This window comes from Gossypium arboreum, chromosome 4, assembly GCF_025698485.1.
Source record: "Gossypium arboreum isolate Shixiya-1 chromosome 4, ASM2569848v2, whole genome shotgun sequence".
Lineage (NCBI taxonomy): Eukaryota > Viridiplantae > Streptophyta > Magnoliopsida > Malvales > Malvaceae > Gossypium > Gossypium arboreum.
This window is the reverse complement of record NC_069073.1, coordinates 36,069,895-36,082,779: the sequence shown is the minus strand read 5'-3', so window position 1 is coordinate 36,082,779 and position 12,885 is coordinate 36,069,895. Positions and strand designations below refer to the sequence as shown.

Sequence of the window (12,885 nt, the reverse complement as noted above, 5' to 3'; positions counted from 1 at the left end):
TATTGCTTGATGGTAGTTTATTTATGCCATTAAATTTACTATTAAAGTTGTGTTTATTTATGTGCAAATAAGGGTGACAAAGGGCTTGGTAAATAGTCATTTTCTCAACTACACAGGAAGAGACACGATCGTGTGTCTCAGTCGTATGGAGGACACGGCCTAGCACACGGGTGTGTGACTTGCCTGTGTGACCCTTATTTGTTAATGATGTCATAAACAGAGAGTTACACGGGCTGTGGACACTGGCGTGTCCGAAGACACACAGGCGTGTGTGACCACATGGCCTAATCTACACGGGCGTGTGACTCTCAAAACATGGAAAATTTCTTAAGTGTTGTAAAATTTTCAGAATTCTCGGTTTAGTCCCAAATCACCTCTGGTGTATGTTTTGGGCCTCGAAGGCCCGTATAAAGGATAATGTACATGTGTTGGATTCAGTTTAAGTTGAATGAAATTTTATAGCCCAGTTGTGACAACCCTAATGTGACCCTAGTCGGAGAGTGGTTTCGGGACCACAAAACCGAGTCACAAGAATAATTAGGTGTTATATTCTGTGCTTATTGTATGTGGAATTTGTATGCGTAAATATTTCGTGTCTTGATTTTTATTAATTAGGTGCTAATTTATAAGAAAGGACCCATGTGTTAGGACTTGAAAATGTGATAGGTGAATTTTTAAGTGGCCTAATAATGCATGAAGTGAAATAAATGGAGTTGCATGTCAATTATCCCATTTCCTAAGGTTAGTGGCCGGCCATGACAAATTATGGGCAAAGGAACATGTTTCCAACATGTTTTGCTAATGGTTGATGTTAGAATGGTTATTATATTGGTGTTAGTAGGAAGAAAAGAAAAAAAATGGGTATGTGTGGTTGCCCCTCCCCATTGCCGTGTATTGAGCAAAGAAAAAAAAAGTTTGGTTCATCTTCCTCCTAGCTTAGCCGATCCTTCAAGAAGAAAAGGGAAGAGTTAGCATTCGGTCACTTGAGCTTGAACTAAGGTATGGAATCCATGTTAGTCTTTGAAATCTTTGCATATATGAAGCTAGTTACTAAGTCCTTTACTTGCCCATGTCAAAATTTTGAAGGTGGTAGTAATACAAGTGTTCGCCATGGAAGATGTTTAGGGGAAATGGTTGTTGCCTTTATGATTTAAGGAATAATTAGAAATAGGTGAAAGAAACAAGTCTTTGTTCTTGATTCTTCTTGGCCGATTCTAAGGGAGAAAAAGAGAGCAACTATTTGGTTTCTAAGCCATAAATAAGGTGAGAAATTCATATGAATCCTTGAAATTTTAGATGAAATTGAGCTAGTTACCACGTATTTTTTTTAGGTGACCCATGTTAGAAATTGTGATTTTGGGGTGACTAGAACTTTCGGCCATAATGGTTATTGAGGATTAAGGTTATGTTTCATGCTAAACTTGATGAATCTTGGTGTATGGGTGCTTGAACTAAACGAATGATCAAGTAGATGTATAAATACAAAGTAAGAAGAATCGGCTATTATGTGTAATACTATTGCCGAATATGAAAATGCTATACTTGAATAATGTATATGGTTGGAGTTGATAATATGAAAGGAAGGCTTAGATGTGTTTGTTTAAAGAAGGAATTGTTGAAGAATGTATGTGAACTTGGCCAACGTATTCGGCTTAGTACATATATGATGTGAAAGTCTTGGAATTTATTTTTGATTTTTGTGTATTATGACCATGTATAATCGGCCACATGAGTAATTTGAGCACTTGATGTTATATTAAAATTCTTGAGCTTAAATATATGGATGTATGTATATGTGGTCATATAATGGCGTTTTGGTTTAAAGGTTGAATGATAAATTATAATAAAGCGAGATGATATGAGATGCCGAATGTGATTAACAAGTAAACATTATTGATAAAAATATTGAATACTTCTACTTGTATTCGTTAAGCTCAAGAGCAAAGGGGAGCTAAATCCGATAAAGGGAAGGAAAAAGTGGTCGAATAGCCGTTGAAGCCGTCCGACGACATCCGAGGTAAGTCCTCAAGAAATGACCCTACTCGAATTATGTGAAATGAAATATGGATGTGTAATGATTATTGATTTATGTGTGTATGAGTATTTGAATGATACCCGCTAAGTCCCGGCGATTATGCTAGTGATATGTTTGTGTTTGAGCCTTAGTAACGAAAATAAAATATGGATGTGTAATGATTATTGATGTATATGTGTGCATGAGCAATTGAATGATATCCGGGCTAAGTCCCGAAGACATTTATGCTAGTAATTATATCTGGGTTAAGACCCGAAGGCAATTGTGCTAGTGACTACATCTGGGCTAAGACCCGAAGGCATTCGTGCAAGTTGTTAAATCCGAGCTAATACCCGAAGGCATTTGTGCAAGTCGTTCTATTCGGGCTAAGACCCGAAGGCATTCGTGCATGTGGTTATATCCGGTTGTATTCTGAAGAAGCTTGGGCTGGAGGTGAGCGTTGGTTGCTGTAATAAATTTAATTAGTACACTCAAAAAGCCCAAAGAATAAGGTATGTTTATATGTGCATTGGAAAAGTCGATATGTTTGAGTAACATTCGCTCAATCGACTAACGAGTTTTCAGCTATTGAATTGGTTGATATCTTGTGAAAGTGTATAATGATGAAGTGTGAAGTAAGTATGATTATGTGAATGTGTATTAATGAAATGATTCATTTGGCTATGTGAATGTAATGCTTTAGTTAAAGCTGATTTTATTGCTTGAGACTTACTAAGCATAAAAAAATGCTTACCCCGTTGCTTTGGCTCTCTGTTTTATAGATTTTGCTCGTTAGCGATCGGATTCGGGATCATTAAAGTCGAAGTCATCTACACTATCAAAGCCTCCATTTTGGTATAATTTTGGTTGAACTTTGAAATGGCATGTATAGGACTACCCTATTGCTGAAGGTCATGTACCTTTCGATTTTGTGTAAGCTTGGATTGCCATGCGAAAATGGCTTATATACGTTTTTAGTATGATTCTATAATCGTTTGTATGATGATCATTATGGGGTATGGAATCAGTTTCTTAGTTTTGAAACTCGAGATATGATTTTTAAGGCGACAGTGACGCAGATTTCCAGCCTGTCTGGAAATGTCAAATTGGTGGGTGCAATATGTGGATTTGGCTTGTTAACCCCTCGTGTCCGACAATCGCGATGGTCTCGGGTTCGGGTGTTACAATTTTATTGGTATCGAGCTACGGTTTAGTCGATTCTAGGACTACCGTGATATGTTTGGGGTCTAGCTATACATGCCATATAGTGATAAATTGATAGTGTGGTGATTTCGACAATCTGAATTTGTGTTTGTTTATAGCAATGGATCCGATCCCAACCGAGCAATAGCGATGATGTGGAGAGTGTGGCGCTGCTCCGCGCAAGGGACAATACCGGCGGACTCTCAACCTATGGCCAACAATCCGAATGATGAGGCTAGGCAAGCCTTTTATAGTGTGATGAATGATTGGTTCAACCAATACATTCGAACTAACACTACTGTTCCACAACCTCCATTCCCGACTAATGTAACCCCGCACCTACAATACCTCCGAATCGACCAAATAAGGTCAAGTAAGCCCCCGATCGACAGAATTAAGTAAACATGGGGCCACTAAATTCAAGGCTACGGATAGCGACGATGCCGAGCAAGCTGAATTTTGGTTGGACAACACTATCCGGTGCTCGATGAGCTATCTTGTACACCGATGAGTGCTTAAAGTGTACCATCTCCTTGCTACGCGATTCCGCCTACTATTGGTGGAGTACTCGACTTCGTGGTGCCTAGAGAGCAAGTGACTTGGGAATTCTTTCAAACCGAGTTCAAAAAAGTATATCGATCGGTGATTCATCGACCAAAAGCGAAGGGAATTTCTTGATCTTAAGCAAGGCTCTATGTCGATTCGACTACTGAACGAAAATTTGTGAGGCTTAGCCGACGCAGCGAGAATGCATTTCGTCCAAGCTATTATGTAAAAACGCTTGAGGATGGGCTGAATGATGATATAAAGATGTTCGTTGGCATTCTCGAAATCGAGAGTTCGTAGTACTTGTTGAGCGAGCTTGTAAAGTCAAGAGCTTAGAAAGGAGAAACAAAAGTTGATGTGGGAACTGGAGAATTCCGAAAAAGGTCCTCGGGAAAGTCTCTTCAACAGGCATCGAAGAGATTTCGAGATGATGTGAGCCGGTCTAGAGGCACTTCGGGCTTTTCTAGACGAGATCGCGATCGACCCCCTATGACCACACGAGTCACTTCGATCGCCAGTGGTGGAAATGATCGCCGAGAGAGAGCGGAGTGTCTGCATTGTGGCAAATGGCATTCGGGGAGCTGTAGGTTCCGTGATCGCTCCTGCTATAAGTGTGGATCAGCCGACCACTTTATCAAGGATTGCCCGAGGTTGCTCGAACAAAATATAAGTCAAAGTGGAAACCCGGGTGCTACCACTGCTCGAAGTAGGCCACCTAGAAATATGGGCAATGTTAGTGGCGGTCAGAGAGGATCTAGAGATGCTACCATCAGATCTGAGGCTCGTGCTCTGCTAGGACTTATGCCATACGCCGCACGCCGAGGATCTTTGCCTCACCGGATGTTATTACCGGTACTTTCACTCTTTTCGATACTAATGTGATTGCTTTGATTGACCACGGTTCTACTTATTCTTATATATGTGAAACCTTAGCATCCAAAGAAGACTTTGCCTATTGAGTCTCTCGAGTTTGTAATTCGGTGTCAAACCCTTGGGTAATTACGTGCTTGTCAACAAGGTGTGCAAGAAAAGTCCCTAGTATTCCGAGGTTCTTGTTTTCCGGCGAACTTGATGCTTTTGCCGTTCGATGAATTCAACGTTATTCTTGGTTTGGATTGGTTGACCATGCACGATGCGGTTGTAAATTGCAAAAGAAAGACTATCGATTTGAGGTGCGCGAATAACGAGATAATTCGGGTTGAGTCTACGGACTTAAAGGGGTTGCCAGCTGTAATATCAGCAATGTTGGCCCGGAAATATGTAAGAAAAGGGTGCAAAGCGTACCTTACGTATGTGCTCGATGACAAGGAGTCAGAAAAGAAACTCGAATCAGTGCCAGTGGTTTGTGAATACCCGGATGTTTTCCCTGAAGAATTGCCGGGTTTACCACTTGTTCGGGAAATAGAGTTTGGCATCGAATTGGTACCTGGTACCACTCCAATTTCGATAGCTCCGTATCGTATGGCACCAACGGAATTAAAGGAGTTGAAAGCTCAGTTGCAAGAATTGGTGGACAGAGGTTTTGCTCGCCCGAGTTTTTCGCCTTGGGGTGCACCAGTGTTGTTTGTGAAAAAGAAGGATGGAACCATGAGGCTGTGCATCGACTATCGTCAGCTTAATAAAGCAACGATAAAGAACAAATATCCGTTATCACAGATCGACGATTTGTTCGATCAACCGAAAGAGCCTCGGTGTTCTCGAAAATAGATTTGAGATCGGGCTATTATCAATTGCGAATTCGAGATTGGACGTACCCAAGACGCCTTGAGCGAGATATGGTCACTAGGAGTTCCTAGTGATGCCGTTTGGGCTTACTAATGCCCTGCGGTATTTATGGATTTGATGAATCGGATCTTGCACCATATTTGGATCGGTTCGTAGTCGTATTCATTGATGACATCTTGGTCTATTCAAGAAATGAGACCGAACATCTTTGAACACCGAGGTTAGTCTTGCAAATTTTACGGGATAGCGGTTATATGCTAAGTTCACAAGTGTGAGTTCGGATAAGAGAGGTTAGCTTTTTAGGGCATGTGGTATCTGCATCGAGTATTTGAGTCGACCCGAACAAAATTTCAGCCATACTTAATTGGAAGCCTCCGAGAAATATTACTGAGGTTCGGAGCTTTTTGGGGCTTGCCGGTTATTACCGACGATTTGTAAAAGGTTTCTCAACGATAGCCACGCCAATGACGAAGCTACTCCAAAAGGATGTTAAGTTCGAATGGACGGAGAAATGTCAGAAAGGTTTCGATCAACTGAAAACTTATTTGACTGAAGCCCCAATTCTAGTGCAACCCGAATCGGGCAAAGAGTTTGTCATTTATAGTGACGCATCCCTACTTGGGTTGGGTTGCGTATTGATGTAAGAAGGGCGAGTTGTGGCCTATGCGTCGAGACAATTAAAGCCACATGAGAAAAATTATCCGACCCATGATCTCGAATTGGCTGCCATCGTATTCGCCTTAAAGATATGGCGACATTACTTATTTGGTGAGAAGTGCCATGTGTATTCGGATCACAAAAGTCTCAAATATTTGATGACCCAAAGAGACTTAAATCTGCGACAAAGACGTTGGCTCGAGTTGTTAAAGGATTATGAGCTGGTCATTGACTATCACCCGGAAAGGCGAATGTGGTTGCGGATGCCTTGAGTCGTAAATCATTATTCGCTTTACTGAGCGATGAATGTGCACATGTCCGCTCGATCCGACAACGTGTTAGTAGCTGAATTGAAAGCCAAACCATTATTGATGCATCAAATTTGTGAAGCTCAGAAGGTCGACGATGAGTTGGTTGCAAAAGCGGGCCGAGTGTGTTCGAACAAGGAATCGGAGTTTTAGATCGATGATGACGATTGTTTGAGGTTCGAGTCGTCTGTGTGTTCTAAAGAATTGAACTTATTTCGATAATACTGAACGAAGCCCATTGTAGCCGAATGGTGATCCACCCGGGGAGTACGAATATGTACAACGATTTGAAACGTCGGTTTTGGTGGCATGGTATGAAACGAGACATCTCCGACTTTGTTTCGAGGTGTTTAATATGTCAACAAGTGAAAGCGGAACATCAAGTGCCTTGAGGATTACTTGACCGATCACGATACCCGAGTGGAAATGGGATCGAGTCACAATGGACTTCGTGTCCGGACCGCCATTGTCGTGAGTAAGAAGGATGCGATTTGGGTCGTTGTAGATAGATTGACTAAGTCGGCTCACTTTGTCCCCGTCGTCGGACTTTTCAATGGACAAACTAGCCGAATCAGACGTTTCTCAGTTGTGAGATTGCACGGGTGCCTATTTCCATCGTGTCGAATAGAGATCCGAGATTTACCTCGCGATTTTGGAAAAAGTTGCAAGAAGCTTTGGGTACCAAGTTGCATTTCAGCACGCCTTTCACCCCAAACCGATGGTCAATCCGAAGCGGATAATTCGGATACTTGAGGATATGTTGAGATGTTGTATCCTCGAGTTCGATGGTTCATGGGAAAGGTATTTGCCGTTGATTGAATTCGCCACAACAACAACTTTCAATCAAGTATTAAGATGGCACCCTACGAGGCTTTGTACGGTCGTAAATGCCGTACACCATTGTTTTGGACTGAGCTCGGTGAAAGCAAAATTTTCGGGGTGGATTTGATTAGAGATGCTGAACAGAAAGTGAAAGTAATCCGTGAAAGTCTGAAGATAGCCTCCGATCGTCAGAAGTTGTACGCGGATCTGAAGCGTAAAGACATCGAGCATCAGGTGGGAGATAAAGTGTTTCTCAAGGTTTCACCTTGGAAAAAGATACTTAGATTCAGCCGTAAGGGCAAGTTGAGCCCGAGGTTCATTGGGCCATATGAGATATCCGAGCGAGTCGGTCCAGTGGCATATCGTCTGATTTTACCCTCTGAACTCGAAAAGATTCACGATGTCTTTCATGTTTCGATGCTTCGACGCTATAGATCTGATCCATCGCACGTGATTAGTCCATCAGAGGTTGAAATTCAAGCCGATATGAGTTATGAAGAAGAACCGATTCGTATCCTAGCTCGTGAAGTGAAGGAGTTGCGAAACAAAAGGGTTCCGTTAGTAAAAGTGTTATGGCTCAAACACGGGATAGAAGAAGCTACTTGGGAACCCAAAAACTCTATGAAAGAACGATACCCAAACCTATTTACCGGTAAGATTTTCGGGGACGAAAATCTCTTAAGTGGGGGAGAGTTGTGACACCCCTAATGTGACCCTAGTCGGAGAGTGGTTTGGGACCACAAAACCGAGTCACAAGAATAATTAGGTATTATATTCTCGTGCTTATTGTATGTGGAATTTGTATGCGTAAATATTTCGTGTCTTGATTTTTATTAATTAGGTGCTAATTTATAAGAAAGGACCCATGTGTTAGGACTTGAAAATGTGATAGGTGAATTTTTAAGTGGCCTAATAATGCATGAAGTGAAATAAATGGAGTTGCATGTCAATTATCCCATTTCCTAAGGTTAGTGGCCGGCCATGACAAATTATGGGCAAAGGGAACATGTTTCCAACATGTTTTGCTAATGGTTGATGTTAGAATGGTTATTATATTGGTGTTAGTAGGAAGAAAAGAAAAAAATGGGTATGTGTGGTTGCCCCCTCCCCATTGCCGTGTATTGAGCAAAGAAAAAAAAAAGTTTGGTTCATCTTCCTCCTAGCTTAGCCGATCCTTCAAGAAGAAAAGGGAAGAGTTAGCATACGGTCACTTGAGCTTGAACTAAGGTATGGAATCCATGTTAGTCTTTGAAATCTTTGCATATATGATGCTAGTTACTAAGTCCTTTACTTGCCCATGTCAAAAATTTTGAAGGTGGTAGTAATACAAGTGTTCGGCCATGGAAGATGTTTAGGGGAAATGGTTGTTGCCTTTATGATTTAAGGAATAATTAGAAATGGGTGAAAGAAACAAGTCTTTGTTCTTGATTCTTCTTGGCCGATTCTAAGGGAGAAAAAGAGAGCAACCATTTGGTTTCTAAGCCATAAATAAGGTGAGAAATTCATATGAATCCTTGAAATTTTAGATGAAATTGAGCTAGTTACCAAGTATTTTTTTTAGGTGACCCATGTTAGAAATTGTGATTTTGGGGTGACTAGAACTTTCGGCCATAATGGTTATTGAGGATTAAGGTTATGTTTCATGCTAAACCTGATGAATCTTGGTGTATGGGTGCTTGAACTAAACGAATGATCAAGTAGATGCATAAATACAAAGTAAGAAGAATCGGCTATTATGTGTAATACTATTGCCGAATATGAAAATGTTATACTTGAATAATGTATATGTAACACCCCGAATTTGGGCCTAGAAGTATTGGGCCTTGAGTGGGGGTCCGTAAGGAGGTTGTATATAGGTATTTAATTGTGCAATGAAATGAAACAATTAAATGTTTGCTATTAGTGGTTAATGGCTTTGAGAAGTGTTGGAGAAATCTTGGGTTCAAACTTGGGCTTTAGCAAAAATTTTGGTATTAAGTGAAAAAAAAAAACCTGGATGCTTGGATGAGGGTTTTTAAATTATTGTGTTAAATAAATGACACAAAAAGCCTTGTGGCTTAGTGGCAAGTAGCATGTGGAGCATTTAAGGGGAGGCATAGGTTCGAATCCCATGGCAAGCAAAGAGCATTTATTTTGCTAACAGGGGGCGGCAAGACTTGGTGTTGAATTTAAACTCTAATGTTGGAGGGATCCCACATTAGGAAGCTAATATAAGAGTGGATACAAAGCTGGCTTTAAATAGAGGGAACCATGAGGATTGTAAATGTACCTTTCTTGGCTGATCCCTTTCATTTGTATGGCGTGCTTTCGTTTGGGTTGGGCGTCGGCTAAGAGTGCTCGGGCGTGGATTAACTCCAGTCTCCTATCGGTGTGTATTTATCACTACTCTTGTTGTTGGATGGCTACTTGGACGCGATGGTAATGAAGGGGCTATGTGGGCCCAATGGGCCTACGGGCCCAATTGGATAAGTTGTTTGATTGTGTAGTAAATATTGGACTAGGCTAGGTGAATCGCATATCTGTGGCTAGGTTTGGGCTAAAAGGGCCACACGAGCGTGTGGGCCCATTTGGGCCGAGAATAGGCTTTAGGCCCATTCGTATTGTTATCCATGTTTAGAATACTTTAGTTTACCAATTACTGAAATGCCCTCGACTTGTAAAATTACCAAAGTACTCCCGATTTATAGAATTACCGTTTTACCCTCAGTTTATAGAATTACTGTTTTACCCTCGATTTGTAAAATTACCGTTTTACCCTCGATTTATAGAATTACCGTTTTACCCTCGATTTGTAAAATTACCGTTTTACCCTCGATTTACAGAATTACCGTTTTACCCTCAGTTTACAGAATTATTGTTTTACCCTTGATTTACAAAATTACTGTTTTACCCTCGATTTATAGAATTACCGTTTTACCTTCGATTTGTAAAATTACCGTTTTACCCTCGATTTACGTAATTACTGCTTTTACCCTCGGTTTATGTAATTACTATTTTACCTCGATTTATAGAATTCTTGCTTTACCCTAATTTACATAATTACCATTTTACCCCGATTTACATAATTATCATTTTACCCTCGATTTACGTAATTACTGCTTTACCTCGATTTATAGAATTACCATTTTACCCTCGATTTATAGAATTCTTGTTTTACCCTTAATTTACGTAATTCTTGTTTTACCTCGATTTACAAAATTACTAAAATACCCTTGGTTTGTGAAATTACCGCAATACCTCAATTTGTAAAACTACCAAAATACCCTCGTATGGTAAAATGACGAATATGCCCTTATGTTTCAGTATGACCGATGTGCTTAGGATTTACATATATTGATATTGGATTAGTTAAGTTTGAGTGATGTGGTGGTTATCGTAGGCGATTGATTTTGGAAATGTTTCAACTTCAACCCATAACAGGTGTGTACTAACCCTCTAAATAGCTTAGATTAATATTTTCTGAAAAGCCGAAAGCTTCATATTTTAGTGATTCGAGAATTAATATTTAGATCTATTTTCTACGCACGTTTAAGTTGGATTCACAACGGATATGGGGTAGGAAGGTATTTGGAACGTTCTTCAATGAGTAGATCTCTTGGTAAGTATTCGAACCTTCTTTCCATTTGTATCTTGTGGTTTAAGAAAAGCTGAAAACCCCTCTGTCGACTAAGGCTAAAAGGGTTTTGGTGTTATTTGGTTTGTTGGTGCTAGTGAGGATTAAAGGCTACCGATCGAGGAGTGTGTGAAAAGCTTGGATCATCGGAGTGACTAAATCTAGTCATCAACTTCGGCAAAGGTATGAACCCAAGGGCCATTGTGGATGGTGGCCGAATGTGTAAGTGATGATAATAGGTAGTTTTCGATTTGGTTTAATATTAACATGGTCTAATCTATAAGTGGTTGATTATAGGAGAAATCGCATAGGAGATCTCGTCAAGGAATATCGCAAATCAGGTGTGTAACGAACCCTTTTCATAGTTTAAAGCGATGAATGTCGAAAAGCCGAAATGCCGAAATTCTGGCATTTTGAGGACTTGTGAGCAAGCGAACGCTCACTAGTTAGTTAGAATCGATGAGATTATGATCAGAAACATTGGAAACGGTAAGAACGTGATTTTTGGCATTCACGGTAAGTTGGGCCTCGAGGGGCTGCAATAGGGCCCAATAGGCTTTCGGGCCCATTTGGGTAAAATTGGTAGAAAACAGAAATCTATTAAATTGCATGATAAGACTGTTAAAACCGTTATGGAATTAGGCTAAGTGGGCCTAGACGATGAAATTGGCTAAGTAGGGCCCATTAGGGTTTTAGGCCCAATAACTCGATTTCGCTAAAATGGGCCGTAATCACTGTTTGCACCCATGGATTGTTAGTAATCGTTAATGAACATGGAAACCCTAATTTTTGTTAAAATTACGAGATTACCCTTATAATATGAAAATGACCGTTTTGCCCCTAGGTAAAATGACCATTATACCCCTAGGGTTTATGTATGATTTTAATACATGGGATTTTGATAAATATGGTATGTATGATATGCACATGAAATGTATGCTATGCACATGATATGTATGATATGCACATGAGGTAATCATAAATGCATTGGGTTGGGTTTTATATGGATGGAGGAAGTGAAAAGGGCTTATGCCCCGCTTATCAAAAGGGCTTATGCCCTGCTTATCAAAAGGGCTTATGCCCCGCTTATAAAAGGGCTTATGCCCCGCTTATTGAAAGGGCTTTTGCCCTGATTATTAAAAGAGGCTAGGCCTCGGTTATATGATAAAACAAATATGCCGCCAAGGAGAGTTTGGCGGGTGGGTCGAGTTAATCCCACATGGTGTGTTGGTTGGTACGGTGGAGAGTAGCGGATGGTGGGTTGAGTAGTCTCCCAAATGGGTTGCATTCTTTCATTTGACATTACATGTGATATCGAAATGGGCCTACGGCCATACCGCTTTCTGACAAAGGCTTGCCCAAGAATATGAAATTTTGAAAAGGCTTGGCCAAGTGTTATGAGATATGAAATATGAAAAGGGCTATGGCCCAGTACATGTTTTGAGATTGGATTTGGGCTTAGACCCAACAGGCTGCTATTGTTTTGGGCTCTGAAAGGGGCTTGTTGCACACTGAGTTTCCAAACTCACCCCCTTTCCTTAACCTTGCAGGTGAGCCTTGATGTGGGGACTTGGGCCGGAGGGGATTCAGAGTGGCCACGGTGATTGTCTTTGGACTTTTAAATAAGTGTTGGTTTTCATTTAATTTCCTTTAATTATTATTTATTTTTGGGTTGTAATAAGGCCAATTTTAACTTTCCTTTTATTTCTTTTCGGAATTATTTTAATTTTAATAACTTTAAAAATTGGTTAATAATTATTCAAATGGGCTAGATGTGACATCCCTAATTTGACCCTAGTCGGAAAGTGGTTTCGGGACCACTAAACCGAGTCTTATAAGTAATTAAAAGTTATATTCTATGTTTATGATGTTAGTAAATGCATGTGTGAAAGTTTCATGCATTAATTTGATCATTTCTATGTGAATTTATTAAAATGGACTTGTATGAAACATTGTTGAAAGGTGATAGGCTAATCTTACAATGGTCTAATAGTACA

The 12,885-nt window shown here is 40.3% G+C and overlaps 1 long non-coding RNA gene across 1 annotated transcript; it reads left to right on the top strand.

Annotated features, from left to right (window-relative positions):
- Positions 1-10,807: 10,807 nt before the first annotated feature.
- LOC128291505 (uncharacterized) lies at positions 10,808-12,643 on the top strand. The gene is made up of 4 exons (XR_008281311.1): positions 10,808-10,873; positions 10,987-11,071; positions 11,186-11,229; positions 12,439-12,643. It is a non-coding gene; the product is annotated as an uncharacterized LOC128291505 (long non-coding RNA).
- The last annotated feature ends 242 nt before the right edge of the window (positions 12,644-12,885 follow it).